Raw genomic sequence first — 19,260 nt, forward strand, 5'->3', positions numbered from 1 at the left:
GTATCACCTGGTGTGGTGTGAATTTTAACTTTGCATACCCCAGTCCAACACCGGCAGCGCCAAACCGGGTACATAGTTCTTTGAAAGTTGCACATTTGGGAGACAGGGTGGTGAAAGTGACGTTCAGCACACTTGCCTTCATTGTTCGCACCGTTCAGTGTAGGAGTTGGGACATCATGTTGTGGTTGTACAGGATATTGGTGAGACCACTTTTCGAGTGCTGAGTACACTTCTGGTCGCCCTATTAACGACCACAGGTTGACAGGTTACTTTATTTCGATTTATAAAGCCTTGGGTGGTGTAGGAAAGGTAAATATCACGTGGGGGGGGGGGGGGGGAATGGTGAATCTGCCCTTTTTTACTTAAATTCTAAAATGTGCATTTACCATCAGTGACATGAGCGTCGCCAGAGAACATATTGCGCATGCTCCTCGCAGCATGCAACACAGGCTTCGCGACTTCCTTTTGGTGGGCCACTCAGAAGCCCTGGAGGACCGGAAGCGGACTGTCCTCCTGCCAATCAGAGCCTTCCTGTTGTCTGAATGCAGAAGTTGGAACACGAGCTTCGGAAGCTGCTGCTGCTCCCCCTGGATGATGATCGAGTTTGCTCCAGGCTGCAACCTCCTTACTCCGTCGGTACGCTACTCTCTTTATCAACTCCTTTTTCATTTTTTTCATGCTGGGCTTCAATTTTTGACTTGCAGCAACCGAACGGAAAAGGAAATTAATCCACGGAGTCGACAGAATCAGGAAAAGGTTTTCATAAACTGAAAGTGGTTCATGTATGGAATGAATGTCCAGAGGAAGTCGTCGATGCACGTATAGATGCAACCTTTAAAAGACATTTGGATAAGTACATGAATAGGGAAGATGCGGAGGGATATGGGGCAAACACCAGCAAGTGGCACTAGTTTAGGTTGAGAACATACCACGGAATACTTCGACTGAAGGGTCAGTTTCTGTGCTGTCTGACTGTAACTGTTCTGTTGTGGTCTGAAAATCATTTTCTTGCCTACACTTTAAACGTTGTAACTATACTTGCATCTAACACATAAACCACTCAAACATAGCCACCTCATGTACACAACATAAAAATCTACACTTTGATGTTCAAAAATCAGATGAACTCAGCCTTGAATATATTCAATGACCCCCCTAACTGCAGGAGGACATCCCCACTTCTAATATATCACTTGCCTTGCTGATTGCTTGCTGCACCTGTCTGACAACTGGCAGTGACTGGTGTAGAAGGACGCTGAGGCCCCTTTGTCCATCCACACATCATTCCTGATGAAGGGCTTGGGCCTGAAATGTCAACTCTCCTGCTCCTCAGATACCGCCTGTCCTGCCGTGCTTTTCTAGCACCACACTTTTAGACTCTGATTCCAGCATCTGCAGGTCTCACTTTCTGTACATCGGATGCTGAGGGTTAACCTTTATAAGGGTCAGTGAGAGTCAATACCCAAGGTTTTTTCACCAGGATAGGAGAGTCCAGAACTAAAATGCATAGCTTTTAGGTGAGTGGGGAAAGGGACATGAGGGGCAACCTTTTCACACAGAGTGGTATATTTATAGAACTGTCAGAAGAAGTGGTGGAGGCTGGAACAAGTGCAATGTTTAAAACCCATCTTGATGGGTAAATGAATAGGAAAAGTTTGGAGGGATATGGGCCATGTGTAGACAATTGAGACAAGATTAGTTTAGGATATCTGGTCGACACTGACGAGCTGGGCTGAAGGGTCTTTTTCTGTGCTGTAATACTCAAATCATCTTCAGTGAATGCAGAAGCATGGTTGGACTTTCAGAGCAGCTTTCCAAGATGTTTTGCCCTTACTGGGAGCAAAAGAAGTTATAATGAGGTCTTTCGTTTATGAGACAGCAACTGAGTAAGGGAATACATCTGGGATTTTGGTGCACAGTGGAAATTCATTCCACTGTGGGGATGAAGCCATACCGTATCCAATCATTTCTGCTAGTGAATGAGACAAGGCCTCAAGGTGAGGGGGAGTAGGTTTAGGACAGTGATGAGGAAGAACTGCTTTTCCCAGAGAGTAGTCAATCTACGGAATTCTACCCACCTAACCCACACATCCCTGGACACTGTGGGCAATTTAGCATGGCCAATCCAAATCAAGGCCGGTGAGTAATGTAGTGATGTGGAAAATGAACATCAGAGAACAATAGAAAGGGACAAGGAGAGTAAATATACCAGCAATCAAAACTGGATTCGAAAGATCACAAAAATTAAAACTAAAAATTGTGTGTCTGAATGTCTAATTGTAATAAAATTGACTGCACACATTGAAGAGAATAATTATGATCTGAGACTCCTTACAGAGGCATGGCTTCAGGATGACAAGGATTAGGTCCTGAACATAAGAGACATTAGTTAAATGGGAAGGAAGTTAAAGTTAAAGGTGAAAGGTTGGAACTGCTAATCAAAGCACTGATCACAGGGTGGTCGGGTGTCAGCTTGGGTTTCGGGCCCTGATTTCTCTGTCCTCTGTTGATCGCCCTGTACCCACAGACTAACATGTCGGTCTGTTCTCAGCTCTTAAAGAAGTAAACCAGAAACAGGGATCTCCCAGGAATCTTACAGTGCCCTACTTGAGGACTTCTGTCACCCTTACATCTATTAGTACCCAGCTATGATTTAATAACATTTACACCAACAGAAATAAAGCATCTGTTATCAAATAGGCATAGAGCACGGAAATAGATTTTTTTCTCCATTTCATGCACACTTGAGATAGATCATCCACGGGGGTGAGTTTTTATTTGTAGCATGACGTTTGCAAATACATTCTACTTTGCTCAAAGACTGAACAATCTGCAGGCAGTCAATACATGTAATATTTTGTAAATTCCACTTTGACAATAGATAATGGGCCCACTACTTTTTGTCATTTATATAAATGATTTGGATGTGAGCATAAGTGGTATAGTTAGTAAGTTTGCTGATGACACCAAAATTGGAGGTGTAGTGGACAGCGAAGGAGGTTACCTCAGATTACAATGGGATCTTCATCAGATGGGCCAATGGGCTGAGAAGTGGCAAATGGAGTTTAATTTAGATAAATGTGAGGTGCAGCATTTTGGGAAAGCAAATCTTAGCAGGACTTGTGCACTTAATAGTAAGGTCACAGGGAGTGTCGCTGAACAAAGAGATCTTGGAGTGCAGGTTCATAGCTCCTTGAAAATGCAGTCACAGGTCAATAGGAAGCATTTGGAAAAGCTTTCCTTTATTGGTCAGAGTATTGAGTACAGGAGTTAAGAGGTCAGGTTGCGGTTTACTGGACATTGGTTCAGTCGGTGTGGAGTCTTTGTGCCGAGTGGCCTGCTTCCATACTGTGGGGATTCTCTGAAGAGGAAGGGACTTTTGCAAACTGTGCAAGGCAACGCAGGCATGGTGCGGGGGCCTGCTGCTGGCTTTGCCCTGCCTCTTGCTCCTTCCCCCTCTTGGCGTCACAATAGCCCTGTCAATTTCAGAGTGAAGGTTGCTCCCTCTGGGCAACTCTTCATCCTGGGAGGGAGAGAGAGGGGGAAGGGTGGGGCAATGTCTGTTCACTTGATGCAACTGGAGTGAATTCAGGGAGGGAGCAGACTCTGCAAACTCAGGTATGTGTCTTAATTACTCGGCTGAGGAGGGATGGAAGGATAAAGCTTGGGAAGGAGGCGGAGTAGATCTCTTTTCTGTTTTTACTTTGTCTTTTCTTTTCTACCCTGGTCTGAAAGGGTTGACTTTTGTAATCTCTTTTTACAGAGTATTTGAAGATCTGAAGACAGAAGTTTCAAGATTAACAGATGAAGGGCTGAGGACTGAAATGTCGACTCTCCTGCTCCTCGGATGCTGCCTGACCTGCTGTGTTTCTTCAGCGCTGCACATTTCAACACTGACTCTCCAATGTCTGCAATCCTCACTTTGACGTCTGACTGTCACTCAATCCATTGGGACAGCAATGATTTTGGGTTATGATTCTGTGAAAAGTAGCAAAGCTTTTTGGTTCAGTCTGACTGTTTTCAGCATCAGTGGGACTGAATGAAGACTCTACTGTTGCAGTGCACTGTGTGTGGAGCCTGAAGCAGTTATACGGCCTGGACAGAGGAATTCACGGCGTGGAGGGGCTCTATACCTGTTCGTGTGCAGCAGAAGCTTCAGCCATGGAAAAACCAGAGGAATCCCACCCCGTGGAGAAAAGATGGAAGTATGTCGACTGCGGGAAAGGCTTCCGTGTCCCATCTGCCCTGGAGACTCATTGGCGCAGTCACACCAGGGAGAGGCCATTCTCCGACCTCAGGTGCAGGAAGAGCTTCAGCTCTTCATCCCCTCTGCTGGCCCCACCAGCAGGTCCACACGGGGAAAGAGGCCCTTCAGCTGCCCCGAGTGCGGGAAGGGCTTTACCCAGTCCTCCCACCTGTGGAAGCACCAGCGAGTTCACGTGCCATTGCAGGGGGAATTGAAGGAGCGACGGCTCAGTGCCATAATCAACTGGACTGTCAACCCAGTTTAGGGGACTCCCGGGTTTGAATCCCGCTGTGGCAGATGGCGGAATTGGAATACGGTCAGAAATCTGGAGTTCGGAATCTATCGTTGAAACCATTTTCAGGGGATGGAGGGAGGTGTGGTGTTGGGAGAAAACCCCCATCCGATTCACTAACATCCTTTTTCGTGAAGGAAACTGCCGTTGGGGGAAAAAGAATCACTCAGTCATCCCAACTGCATCCTTTACCCAGTCTGGCCTACGTGTGACTCCAGACACGCAGCAGTGTGGTTGACTTTACACTGCCCCAGAACAGGCAAATGCACGGAGAGAAACTTACTTGGAGACATGATATGGGTTCAAATTGCTGAGTGAGGCAGTATTTCCTATGGGTTATGGTTGTACCAAGGATCCAATTCCAAAGGATTCCTGCTGCACTTTTCCAGCAATACATTTTCAGCTCTGATCTCCAGCATCTGCAGTCCTCACTTTCTCCTCCAATTACAAAGGGACAACTCTGTACTGACCAATAGTTAAGGAAGTGAGGTGGCGGGTGATACGGGGCAGGAGTGTATGCGCTTTGATCCTGAGCTTTTTAAAAACAAAATCAACTACTCTTTCTCTGCCTTTTTGCTGGGGGGGATCTGAAGCTGTAACAAACTTGGGTCACAATAAAGGTTACCTGAACATACTGCCAGGCTCAGGCTCTCATCGAAAGCTTTGCGCTCCAAGCGGTTTTTGTTTTAAAGCTGCTCATTTCTTGCAGCCTCCTGCATTGAGTTTCCAATGTCGTGTATCAGATGAAGCAGTGAATTACTAACTAATATTGTTAGAAATTGTAAATTTTTCAGGAGTGCAGTCACTGCATCGTTTCATCGGCAGATTATTGGAGGACGGCGAGGTGTGGGATGTGTTCACTAGAAACGAGGTGGTGGAGGTGCTGGTGTTGGACTAAGTTGGACAAAGTTTAAAAATCACAACACTGGGTTATAATTCAACAGGTTAATTTGGAATCACTACTTCATCGGGAAGCTGTGGTGCAGGATCAGAAGACACAGTTTATAGTAAAAGGTCTCAGTGTCATGCAACTGATTTGATATATTTATCAAATGTACATTGCTGTTAAGTCTTTCATCTTTTAGAATGGGTTGCAGGTTTTAGTTCATTAATGCGTACATCCCAGAGCTACTAATAAGTCATATTCTAGAGATCATTTAAGGTTTTATTTTTAAACTGGTGACATCTCAGCCCAGACAATGCATGAAAGGTGTGTCAGTATCACAATCTTAAATCGGACTGGTTCTTTTTCCAAACTCGGAATTTATAAAATATTACATGGATTGACTACCTGCATGTTGTGCGCTTTTTCTGCTAAATTGAATATATCTGCAAATTCAAATTCACCCCATCGTTATATGTGTGTGTGTATGAGAGAGAGTGCATGTGTGATGGAGGGGAAGCCTGAGAGAGGGGAAGTGTGTTGGGGGCGGTGTATGTCTGAGAGAGAGAGTGTGTGTATATGAGAGGGGTATAGATAAAAGTGAGGGGTTGCATTTTCCTAAAATAAGGAAGGGTAGGGCTTGTACAGAGGGATATGGGGTGGGGTTCAGGTACATACTTCATTGAAAGTTGCAGCACTGGTTGGAAGGGTGCTTCAGAAGGCATTCAGCACACTTACCATTTGTTCACACCCCATTGAATAAAGGAGCGAGGACATCAGGTTGAAGTTGTACAGGATGTTGGTGAGGCCACTTGTAGAGTATTGAGAACGCTTCTGGTGGCCCTGTAATAGGAAGAATACTATTACAGAGGGTTCAGTAAAGATTTACCAGGATATTACCAAGACTGGAGGGTTTGAGTTATAAGGAGAGGCTGAGACTCTTTTCACTGGAGCACAGGAGGTTGAGGGATGACCTCTTTTGAGATTTATAAAATGAGGGTTATAGGGAAGATGAACATCAAAAATAACGAGGAGCGTGCGTGGTTATGCCAAGTGACGAAGGGAGAATTGTGGCAATTGGACACTTTAAATCCGTCAGGAACAGCATCTCCATACAGCATAGTGCGCATGTCAGGTGAGGTGCCAGAAGACTGGAGGTTGGCTAACATAGTGCCACTGTTGAAGAAGGGTATTAAGGACAAGCCAGGGAACTATAGACCAGTGAGCCTGATGTCGATGGTGGGCACGTTGTTGGAGGGAATCCTGAGGGACAGGATGTACATGTATTTGAAACGGTAAGGACTGATTAGGGATAGTCAATGTGGCTTTGTGCGTGGGAAATCATGTCTCACAAACTTGATAGAGTTTTTTGAGGAAGGCAGAGCAGTAGATGTAATCTATACGGACTTCAGTAAGGCGTTCAACAAGGTTCCCCATGGGAGACTAATTAGCAAGGTTAGATCTCACGGAATACAGAGAGAACTAGCCATTTGGATACAGAACTGGCTGAAAAGGTAGAAGACAGAGGGTGGTGGTGGAGGTTTGTTTTTCAGGCTGGAGGATCTCCACTGTGACCAATGGAGTGCCAGAAGGATCGGAGCTGGGTCCTCTACTTTTTGTCATTTACATAAATAATTTGGATGCGAGTATAAGAGGTACAGTTAGTAGGTTTGCAAATGACACCAAAATTGGAGGTGTAGTGGACAGCGAAGGGGGTTACCTCAGATTACAACAGGATCTTGACCAGATGGGCCAATGAGCAGAGAAGTGGCAAATGCAGTTTAATTCAGAAAAATGTGAGGTGCTGTGTTTTGGGAAAGCAAATCTTAGCAGGCTCTTATACACATAATGATAAGGTCCTAGGGAGTGTTGCTGAACAAAGACACCTTGGAGTGCAGGTTCATAGCACCTTGGAAGTGGAGTCGCAGGTAGTTAAGATAGTGAAAGCGGCATTTGGTATGCTTTCTTTTATTGGTCAGAGTATTGAGTACAGAAGTTGGGAGGTCATGCGGCGGCTGTACAGGTCATTGGTTAGGCCACTGTTGGAATATTGCGTGCAATTCTGGTCTCCTTTCTATTGGAAACCTGTTGTGAAACTTGAAAGGGTTCAGAAAAATTTACAAGGATGTTGCCAGGGTTAGAGGATTTGCAGTAGAGGGAGAGGCTGAACAGGCTGGGCTGTTTTCCCTGGAGTGTCAGAGGCTGAGAGGTGACATTATAGAGGTTTACAAAATTATGAGGGGCATGGATAAGTTAAATAGACAAAGTCTTTTCCCTTGGGTTGGGAGTCCAGAACTAGAGGGCATAGGTATAGGATGAGAGGGGAAAGACATAAAATAGACCTATGGGGCAAGGTTTTCACACAGAGGTGGTACGTGTATGGAACGAGCTGCCAGATGAACTGGTGAAGGCTGGTACAATTGCAACATTTAAGAGGCATTTGGATGGGTATATGAATAGGAAAGGTTTGGAGGGATATGGGCCGGGTGTTGAGGGATGGGACTAGATTGGGTTGGGATATCTGGTCAGCATGGATGAGTTGGACCGAAGGGACTGTTTCCATGCCGTACATCTCTATTACTCTATGCTGGTTCAGCAAAAGCCGCACATGCTCTTCGCTGTCTGCAGAAACAGCGTGAACCCTTCTTCAAATGGACCAATGAGAAGTCAGACAAGGAGCCTGGTCCTCCTGCCAATCAGAGCCCTCGCTATTTTCTGAATGCAGAAGGTGGACCATGAGCTTCTGAAGCTGCTGCTGCTCCTCCTCCTCTCCGAATGAAGATCAAGCTTGACCTCAGACTGCAACTTCCTTCCTCTATCCACCATCTGAGAGTACGGCACTCTCTTTTCTTAACCTCTTTTCCATTTCAATTTTTTCATTCTGGGGTTAAATTGTTGACTTGCAGCAAATGAAAAGAAAGCAACTGAACCCAGGGAGGGGACAGAGTCGGGAAACGTTGGTCCAGGTCTGTATCTCAATTGGCAAACGCAGTCCCACAGTGTGAAGTTATAGTCTCGTTTATGAAAAAATAACTGCCGAAAGGAGGTGTGTTGTTTAAATGGTGATATATTGGGATGTGGAGAAAGTCAGGACTGCAGATCCTGGAGATCAGAGTTGAAAAGTGTGGCACTGGAAAAGCACAGGAGGTCAGACAGCATCCAAGGAGCAGGAGAATCGACGTTTCAGGCATGAGCCCAGTATCAGGAATGATGTGTGGATGTAAAAAGTGGCCTCAGCATCCTTCCACACCAGTCACCGCCAGTTGTCAGACGGATGCAGCAAGTAATCAGCAAGGCAAGAGGTGTATTAGTGAGAGGAATTGAGTTCAGAAGTCACCTTGCAGTTAGGGGGTCATTGAATATATTCAAGGCTGAGTTCATCTGATTTTAGAACAACAAAGTGGATGTTTATGGGGGAAGGCAAGTAAAATGATTTTAAGACCAGTACAGAACAGTTACAGAGTCATACAGCACAGAAACAGAGCCTTCAGCCCAACTAGTCCATGCTGACTATATTCACAAACTAAACTAGTCCCACCTGCTTGTGTTTGGCCCATATTCCTCTGAACCTTTCCTATTCATGTACTTATCCAAATGTCTTTTAAACGTTGTTACTCAACCTGCATCCACCATTTCCTCTGGACATTCATTCCACACACAAACCACTCTTAAAAAAGGTGCTCCTCATATGTTTTTAAATCTTTCTCCTCTCACCTTAATTTGCTCTCTAGTCTTGAAATGACACATGCCATTCACCTTATCTTTGCCCCTCATAGTTTTGTTAACCTCTATAAAGAGAACAAAGAACCTTACAGCACAGGAACAGGCCTTTCAGCCCTCCAAGGCTATGCTGATCGAGATCCTCTAAACCTGCCCCCTATTTCCTAAGGATCTGTATCCCTCTGCTCCCTGCCCATTCATGTCTTTGTCTAGATACATCTTAAATGACGCTATCGATCCCACCCCTCCTGCCTCCGCTGGCGATGCATTCGAGGCGCCCACCACCCTCTGTGTGAAGAATTTTCCACGTATATCTCCCTCAAACCTTTCCCCTCTTACTTTGAACTCGTGACCCCTAGTAATTAAGTCTTCCCCTCTGGGGGAACAAAATTCTTCCTATCCACCCCTATTTACAACCCTCATGGTTTTATAGGCCTCAATCAAGTACCCCCTCCCCCCAACCTCCTCCTCTTCCCAACTCTCCAATCTATATTCTGCTGTATCGTCTGACAGTCCCCTTCACTATCTGATAGTCCATCAATCTGAGTGTCATCTGCAAACTTGCTAATGAGGCACCCGACACCTTCACCTTTCAACCTCCTGTGCTCCAGTGAAAAAAGTCCCAGCCTACCCTTCAATAGGTGTGAATTCTGTCTGCATCCCAATGTCAAGTCAGCCTGACATTTTTGATAGAAAAGCTCTGCATTTAAATTACGTTCTTGAGAAAGTTACTTGAAACAGGTTCTGGGATTAACATACCAAAGAACAGAACCCAATTCTAAAAGTTGGAAGATTTAATTTAAATTGTTTAATGTATCACATCTCCATGACACTGGACTCCTTTAGTCTAATCATGATCTTATTCTCCACAACCACCTGATTAAGGAGCAGCACTCGGCAGCACCGCTGTCTCACAGTGAAGAGACCCAGGTTCAATTCCCGGCTCGGGCAACTGTCAATGTGTGTTTTGTACATTCTCCCCGTGTCTGTGTGGGTTTCCTCCGAGTGCTCTGGTTTCCTCCCACTGTCCAAAGATGTGCAGGTTAGGCGAACTGACCATGCTAAATTGCCCGTAGTGTTAGGTGCAAGGGTAAATGTAGGGGAATGGGTCTGGGTGGATTGCTGGGAGGGTCGGTGTGGACTTGTTGGGCTGGAGATCCTGTTCCACACTGTAAGTAATAAAATCTAAAATAAATCTAATCACTCCGAAAGCTAGTACTTCCAAACAAACCACGTTATGGCAGCAGCGGGAGGTGTGGGCTATATTCACTAAAAACAATGAAGCAGTTAGGTAACACACTGGAGAGTGAAGGGTGTATAACATGACCTCCCAACTACTGAACTCAATGGTCTGAGCAATCAAGGAAAGCAAACTAAACGCCTTCTTCACTATTGTGTCCACCTGACACTCCACTTTCAAGGAACTATGAACCTGCACTCCAAGGTGTCTCTATTCTGCAACACTTCCCTTAACTGTGTCAGTCCTGCCTGGATTGCTTGACCAAAATGTAAACCTCTGATTTCTCTAAATTAAACTCCAATTGACTCTCTTCGGCTCATCAGCCGATCCCATAAATTCTAATTTATAGTGAACTATTTCCTCTCTTATTCCCTGGAAGCTCAAAATCTCCATCCCACACTCTCTCCCTCCATTTTCACTTTACTGAAAGCGGAAGAACGGGATTGAGAAATTGATCAGCCACGATTGAATGGAATGAGCAGATCTGATGGGCTGAATGGCCTAATTTCTGCTCCTACGTCTTGTGTGGTCTGTTGCTGTCCTGGACACTGAGAATTGGGACTAGCATTGAACAGATCATGACTGGATATGGATCTACCTTCATTTGGGCAGATACGCTGGGACTTTTTCACTGGACCATAGGAAGTGGAGAGGTGACCTTATCGAGGTTTATAAAATCACAAGGGGAGAGATGAGAACAGTGGGTGTCCTTCCCCGAGGGTGGGGGTTTCAAGATTAGGGAGCAAATTTTTGACGGTGAGAGAGGAGAAAGAGATTTTCAAAAAAAAGGTCAATGGGCACAATTTTTTTAGACAGAGTGGTTCACGTGTGGACTGAATGTCTAGAGGAAGTGGTGGATGCAGGTACAGTAACAACGTTTAAAAGACATTTGGATAAGTTCATGAATAGGAAAGGTTTGGAGGGATATGGGCCAAACACTGGCAGGTGGGACTGGTTTAGTTTGAGAACACAGTCAGTATGGACTAGTTGGACTGAAGGGTCTGTTTCTGTGCCTGTGCTGTATGGCTCTGTAACTCGGTCCTATACTAGTCTTATAAACATTTTCTTGTCTTCCCCGTAAACATCCATAAAAGGCCAAGTGGACGTCCCAGTCTCAACCCATTTTAAAGCCCTTTCCCACTCCCTTTCTGACATAACCATCTTTGGCTTCCTCCATTACCACAACAAACCAAACCACAAATTGGAGAAACAAAACCTCATCTTCCGTCCGAGCAGTCCACAGCCCGGAGAACTCAACACTGAGTTGTTCAGTTTCAAATAACCCCCCTTTCCATCACAAACTCCCTTCCCAGGCCCTCCCCCTCCTTTCTAACTCCTCCCTGACACCAACTAGATTCCTTCCTCCCATTCACCAACCAGGTCGTATCCTCTATCTGTCTCCACCTATCCCCACTTCATCACCCTGCTCCCAGCACACCCTTATTCCACAGCTCTCCCGAAACCCACCCCCAGTCCTGAACAAGGGGTGCACCAGATACCTCGACTTCTCCACCTCCTGATACTGCCTGGCTTGCTGCGTTCTTCCAATTTCCTGCCTATCTATTTTGCCAATTGAGACAAAGGCCTGGACTAACTTTTCCAGAGTCTGTCCCATCGTTGGATTCACTCCTATTCCTTTCAGTTGCTCCAAGTCAACAATTGTTCCCTAGAATGAAACGTAAATGGAAAAGGGGGTGAGAAAAGAGTGCCGTACTCTCAGATGTTGGACAGAGGAAGGAAGTTGTAGTGAAGCTCAATCTTTATTGAGAGAGAGGAGGAGCAGGAGCTTCAGAACCTCATGGCCCAACGTCCGCATTCACCAATAGGGGAGCTCTGAATGGCAGGAGGACAAGTGTCCTTCTGGTCCTCCAGTGCTCCTTATTGGTCCATCAAAAGTAGGTTTTGCCCCTTTTCTGCCGACAGTGAGGAACATGCCCAATGTTTTGGTGACACTGGTGCCCTGCTTGTTGACATTGAGGAGTTTACACAATATGCTCTGTGGCGATCCTGGTGTGATTGACAGATCTTAAATGTCTAAATGTCTATCGGAGAACAAAAAGGGTAGAGCCATAATTATTTTCCCCATGTGGCTTGATATTTTATTGCTTTTGCATTTGTGTGGCTGCTCAATGTTTTTATGTCTTTTCCGCAGTGTGGGGGTGAGATTCACAACTAGAGGGCATAGGTTTAGGGTAAGAGCAGAAAGATATAAAAGGTACCTAAGGGGCAACATTTCCATGCAGAGAGTGGTGCATGTATGGAATGAGCTGCCAGCGGAAGTAGTGGAAGTCGGTATAATTACAGCATTTAAAAGGCATCTGGATGGGTATATGAATAGGAAAGGTTTAGAGGGATATGAGCCAAGTACTGACAAATGTGACTAGATTAATTTAGGATATCTGGTTGGCATGGACAGGTTGGACCGAATGGGCCTGTTTCCGTGCTGTACATCTCAATGACTCTAAATAATAAAAAGTATATTTTACCAAATAACAAACTATACCCAGTTAAAAATCACACAACACCAGGTTATAGTCCAACAGGTTTAATTGGAAGCACACTAGCTTTCAGAGCGACACTCCTTCATCAGCTGATTAAACGTGTTGGACTATAACCTGGTGTTGTGTGATTTTTAACTTTGTACACCCCAGTCCAACACCGGCATCTCCAAATCATAACTATATCCATATTAACGAGGTTTAGTACACCACACACTTGACCAACCATTCTCAACAGGTCCTGCCCCTTCAATGACTGAGGAACATATACATGCTGGTGCATAATCTCCTTCAATAGTATTTACACACTCCCCTAGGGAATTGCACAAGTAACAGCAAAGAGCAAACAGCACAAGGATTAAACAAACAGTGAGGGGGTAAACAGCACAAGGATTAAACAAACAGTGAGGGGGTAAACAGCACAAGGATTAAACAAACAGTGAGGGGGTAAACAGCACAAGGATTAAACAAACAGTGAGGGGTAAACAGCACAAGCCCCAGTAAAATCAGATGTAAAGTGAGTGTAAAATGTCACTATGACAGGACAGGCCCCACATTCCTTCCCCTCCGTCCCCCCCCCCCAACCTGCCTCACCTTTCACCTCCCGGGCCCAGTACCTTCCAGGTGGCCCCAGAGTTGACACAGGGGCCGCCCCACGACCAGTAGAACTCCACCACCCAGGCGGCCGACGGGTTCCCAAACAGGCCCTTAACCCCATCCGCCTCCAGAATGGTCACCGGCTGCTACCTGCTGTACAGCCGGGCGGTGTGGCCGTGATACAGCAGCTGCACCAGGAAGGCGGCGGTGCCCAATGACGGGTCTGCCCCGGGCCGCACGGCGCCATTTCCCTAACGGCCGCCCCTTCCCCGCTCGAGCGACTTCTCCTCCCAACCGCCTTCACCCCCGCGTGACGTCAGCTCAGGGGGATGGGCGGGGCCGGGGAAGCCTCACCGTCACCAAGTAACAGACACCTCGCGCTACAACTGCTCATTCACAAAAACAAACTCTCCTGTCTCGCTCTGCAGCTGCAGGGGGGACACTGCCACGTTCCGAGGAGCCCTGTCTACATTGGGAAAGCTCACGGCTCAACTTAAACAGATATTCCGACATCTAACGGAACGGCGTCATATCTAAAGGGGGCAATCTGCATTTTAAACGGACGTGGACATTTTAATGGGTATTTCTGCAAATAAAGAGGTTTAAATGGACGAGATTACATTTCAAAGGGATGTGGGCACATTCAAAGGGATATCTTAATATGTAAAGTCACGCAGTTATATCTAAGTAAATCTACCATTGGTGGGTCCACATGGGGGAGGTGTCGTTCAGTTGCCCGAAGTGCTGGAAGGCCTTCAGCAATTCCTCAGCCATGCTGAGGTACCAGTCCGTTCACACCGGGGAGAAGACGTTCTCCTGCCCGAGTGTGGGAAGTGCTTTACCCGCTCCTCCACACTGCTGAAGCACCAGCTGGTCCACACAGGTGGGGGAGGGGGAGGCCATTCTGCTGCCCTGAGTGCGGGAAGGCCTTCAGCAATTCCTCCACCCTGCTGAAGCACCAGTGTGTCCACACTGGGGAGAGACCCTTCAGTTGGCCCGAGTGTGGGAAGAGGTTCATGTTTTCCTGCAACTTGCGGAACTACTAGCGGGGGCACCAGCGCTCCCAGCAATCAGATCCCACCAGTGACGCTGCCTTCGGTCACCCCCCAGGACTGAATCTGCTGCCAGTTCTGACAGTGGGTGCAGTGGGAGAGTAGTTGGGCTGTTATTGTTTTCTGCTGGAATGCAATTGCCCCCCCTACACCCCACAAACCCAACAACATGGTAGCTCAGGGTTAGCACTGCTGCCTCATGGCACCAGGAACTCAGGAATAATTCCACCCTTGGAGGTCTGTGTGCAATTTATGAAGGGTAGAAAAATGGATCTGAGTTGGTTAGTCTTCGGAAGATCAGTGCAGATGTGTTCGGCTGAAGGACCTGTTTTTCCACATTGTAGGAGTTCTACGATCCTATGAGCTTTGCTTTCAGTGGACACTGCTTCTCATTGAGCCAGGGACACACATTACCAATGAAATGATCCAGAGAAACCTAAGACCGCCAGACCATCAGAGCAGATGTTAGGCCAATGGGCCGGACGAGTCTACTCTGCCATTAGTTAGAGACAAAAGTAGTGCAGATAAGATTAGGTACAGTGTGGAAACAGGCCATTCATCCCAACAAGTCCACATCGACCCTCCAAAGAGTAACCCATCCAGACCCATGTACCTAACTCTATGGGCAATTAAGCATGGCCCATCCACATGACCTGCACATCTTTGGTTTATGGAAGAAAACAGGATCATCCAGAGAAAACCCACGCAGACACTGGGAGAATGTGCAAACTCCTCACAGACAACCACCCAAGGGTGGAATCAAACCTGGTTCCCTGGCGCTGTGAGGCTGCAGGTGTAACCACTGAGTCACTACATGTTGCAACCCGAGGTTGGGAGCCAGCAAGCCAGGCAGCACCAGGGTGTGGAGTAGTCAGCGTGTTGGGTATTAACCCTTCTTCAGGACTGAAACGTTGACTTCTCTGTCAGAAACGATTTACGGGAATGTTGCTGGGGGTTGGAGGATTTGAGCTACAGGGAGAGGCTGAATAGGCTGGGGCTGTTTTCACTGGAGCATCGGAGGCAGCGGAGTGATCTAATTGAGGTTACAAAATCATGAGGGGCATGGACAGGTTAAGAGACAAGGTCTTTTCCCTGGGCTGGGGGAGTCCAGAACTCGAGGTTTAGGGTAAGAGGCGAAATATATAAAAAGGGACAACTTCTTCATGCAGAGGGTGGTACATATATGAAATGAGCTGACAGAGTATATGGATCAGGTGCTGTCAAATGGGACTAGATTAATTTAGGATATCAGGTCAGCATGGACAAGTTGGACCGAAGGGTCTGTTTCCATGCTGTACGTGTCTCTGACTACTGGTCCTGATGTAAGTTTAAAATAGAGTCCAAGTCACTTTGAATAGTTCAATCTTGTTGAGCTCACCTCCTGAAAAGTTTCAAATGAATCCCTCTGAGAGATACTGTTTAAACATGCTGAGTTGGACAAAGTATCCCATCAAGTTCAACACAAACCCAGAGTTGAAGAAGTCAGAAGTCAGAACACCAAGGGGACCAAAACTGATCACAATATTCCAGGTGCAGCCTCATCAACGTCCTGTATAATTACAACATAACTTGCCAACATCTGTACTCAATTCCCTAACTGATGAAGGCCAGTGTGCTGAAACCTTTCTTCACTGCATTGTGTACCGATGTTGTCAGAGATATAGGACCTACTTTAAACTGATCCACAATCCAGCTGCTGAGTGCCCAGAAGCAGAGTAGAGCTGCGTGAGTGTGCTGGGCTTTAGATTTTGACACCACCTCCCCACACTTCTGGAGACCTCAGGTCTGTAGCTTGCCTTCTTATCTTTGAGGGTTTTCCACCTGTTTGAAACAGCCTGTCCTGCAATTAACCCCTTTACGCCAAGGCCTTCCTTCTCCAGGCAGAATTAATTGTCCTTCTGTCACACAGGTATTAAACAGCATTATCTCATCTGTCCAAAGGAACAGCTCATTGTTTTGCCTCCTCCTGCCCAGCGATAGTTAATGTATGTTATTTGTTAACTCCCTTGTAGCAGTTTCTCATTGGCCCTTTCGTTTCTTGGTCCAGAAGGAGTTATTGCTGACTCATGGAGTTATCAAAGTTCTGGAGTTTACAGGATCACACCACATTCCTCTCTGCCTCCCCCAGGAATAACGATTGCTCCTGAGATACTCACAGTTCCTGACGTTCCTTGATATCCCCAAATACAATCCATATGTCAGGAAATCACGGGTGCTGCCCTGACATAGATAGTCATTGTTTGAACAGAAGATTATGGGGAGAAAATGCAGAAATCCGAAATGCAAAGAGACTTGGGAGTTCAAGTCCAGGATTTTCTCAAAGTAAACTTGCAGGTTGAATTGCACTTTCCCCTGCAAGTGCCGAATGTGTGACGCCAGCCCATTTACCTATTCCCTCCTCGCTATCCAAGGGGCCAAACTTACCTTCCAGGTGAAGCAGCACTTTACCTGCACGACCCACAATCCAGTCTACTGCATTTGCTGCTCACAATATGGCCTCATCTACATTGGGGAAAACGAACCGTAAACTGGATGACTGCTGCACAGAACATCTACGTTCTGCCTGCAAAAAAGACCCTGAGCTTCCAGTTGCCTGCCAATTCCACACCCCACCCTGTTCCCTGTCCAACATCTCTGTCTCAGGTTTGCTTTTGTGTTCCAGCGAAGCTCAGCACCAGCAGAACGAAGAGCACCGAATATTACACTTGGGGACATTGCATCCCTCCGGTCCCAATATCGAATTCAATAATTCTAAGGCCTGAACTCCATGGTATCCTCGTCCCTGCCGCACACGCCAAGCCCTGTTATCACACAGTCTGTCATTCCACACTACTTAACCACGAACAGTGTCCATTAACAGTTATTCACCCCCCCCCCACCCCCACCCCCACTCCACGCAGATCGTTATCAACTCCTTTTTCTGTCCAACGGTTCTTCCTTCACTTTGGGCTCTGTCCTGATCTCCGCCTTCCTCCCACAATATCTCCTGCATATAAACCGACATTTTCCCAATCACCATCAGTTCTGTGGAAGGGTCACCGGCAACTCCTGTTTTTTGTTCCTGATATACAGCATCCGCAGTTCTTTCAGATTTTTATTGAGAGAGAGTTGGAAATTGTTTCGAGAGACAGAAGGAGAAGGGGGAGAAACAGAACAGACATGAACGTCAAATCATTGTAGTGCGATCACTTCCCTTAAGCATGAATAGAGCGCATTGGCTATCAGTGAGCTTGTGGCGCAACGGTAGCGCGTCTGACTCCAGATCAGAAGGTTGCGTGTTCAAATCACGTCAGGCTCACTACAATCAACGTCTAACATTTCAAATGAAGAAAGGAGTACGTTCACTCCGTATGTTGGTTGTATCGAAAGTTCTTTGCGGAAACTTTCGATCACACGTGAATCTTTGCAGTCAGTTTGGTTTGTACACACTGTCTCAGAGAGATGGTGTGCCCATTGTTTGGGTAAATGCTCAGCTCCCCGCAATGTGAGAAGTCGAACACAACTGTTCATCACGGGATTTAAACACAGCCGCTTCGTTCAGTTGGTGACATTATACCGATGTTTTTACAACATAATCTAGAGATTTCCATCCAGGTTTTAGTCACATCAAACTGCCACGTAATGATGTTATGGCCTCAGTAAACTATAATAACGTGAAGATCGCTGGGATGATTTTCTCCATCCGACTGCAATATAAACACAGATCATTGTTTCCAGTTTTGGTGGAACAAAAGACATCGTATTGGTGGATAATTACAGTTAGTGCAAATACAGCTAGCCATCGATAAATATTAATCCTGTTCACTTCAATGGCCAAATTTCAATTCAGAAACCAAGTGCACTCGGCTGCTTGTAACATAGACAACATGACAAAATGGCTCATAGGAGGAGAAATGGGGCATTGAGGAGAAGTGAAATGTTTGCTTTTGGTCACCTCCACAATTGTTAGAAAAACAGGTTGAAAGGATTCTTAAAAGGTGTCTGAAGGAGTGGTGAGGGATAACACTTCAGACAGCACAAAGTGGAAGACCACTTTCTAGGGGAAGGAAAAGACATTCCTTATTTCTGAAAGAACTGGGAAACAGAAGAGGGAATGAAATCTGACTTGGGAGCTATTTCCTATTTGTTAAGGATGTTGCTTCATCACAGTCTTGGTTTAGAGCATAAGCTCTTCATCAGGAATAAAGGGTGGCCCAAGGGGGCTGAGAGATAAATGGGAAGGAAGTGAGGCTGGAGGGAAGGTAACTGGGAGTGCAATAGGTAGATGGAGGTAGGGATTGATGGTGATAGGTCAGAGATGAGGGTGGAGCAAATAGGTGAGAAGCAAGGTGGACAGGTATGACAGGTCAAGAGGTTGGTGTCGAATTGGAAGGTTGGATCTGGGACAAGGTGGGGGAGAGGAAATAAGGAAACTGATGAAATCTACATTGATACCATGTGGTTGGAGGGTCTGAAAGCAGAAGTTGAGGTGTTTTCCTACAAGTGTCGGGTAGCAAGAGTTTGGCAGTGGAGGAGGCCCAGGACTTGCATGTCCTTGGTGGAATGGGAGGGGGAGTTAAAGTGTTCCGCCACAGGGCGGTGTGTCGTTTAGATTTAGAGACCCAGAGTTGTTCCCTGAAATGTTCCGCTAGTTGGAGTCCAGTTTCCTCAATGTGGATGAGACCATATTGCGAGCAATGGACATAATCTTATAAATAGATTGCATAAATCTTAGCTTGCCAGAGTTATTTTC

The 19,260-nt window shown here is 46.2% G+C and overlaps 1 long non-coding RNA gene and 1 other non-coding gene across 2 annotated transcripts; one reads left to right on the forward strand and one right to left on the reverse strand.

Annotated features, from left to right (window-relative positions):
• Positions 1 to 340: 340 nt before the first annotated feature.
• Positions 341 to 13,610, reverse strand: LOC140460265 (uncharacterized). Its single transcript, XR_011953937.1, has 3 exons — positions 13,474 to 13,610; positions 6,160 to 6,264; positions 341 to 832 (listed from the first exon to the last, which is right to left on the reverse strand). It is a non-coding gene; the product is annotated as an uncharacterized lncRNA (long non-coding RNA).
• A 4,144-nt stretch (positions 13,611 to 17,754) lies between these two features.
• Positions 17,755 to 17,826, forward strand: trnaw-cca (transfer RNA tryptophan (anticodon CCA)). The gene has a single exon. It is a non-coding gene; the product is annotated as a tRNA-Trp (tRNA).
• Positions 17,827 to 19,260: the final 1,434 nt, after the last annotated feature.

The sequence above is a fragment of the Chiloscyllium punctatum genome, chromosome 36 (genome assembly GCF_047496795.1).
Source record: "Chiloscyllium punctatum isolate Juve2018m chromosome 36, sChiPun1.3, whole genome shotgun sequence".
NCBI classification, from domain to species: domain Eukaryota; kingdom Metazoa; phylum Chordata; class Chondrichthyes; order Orectolobiformes; family Hemiscylliidae; genus Chiloscyllium; species Chiloscyllium punctatum.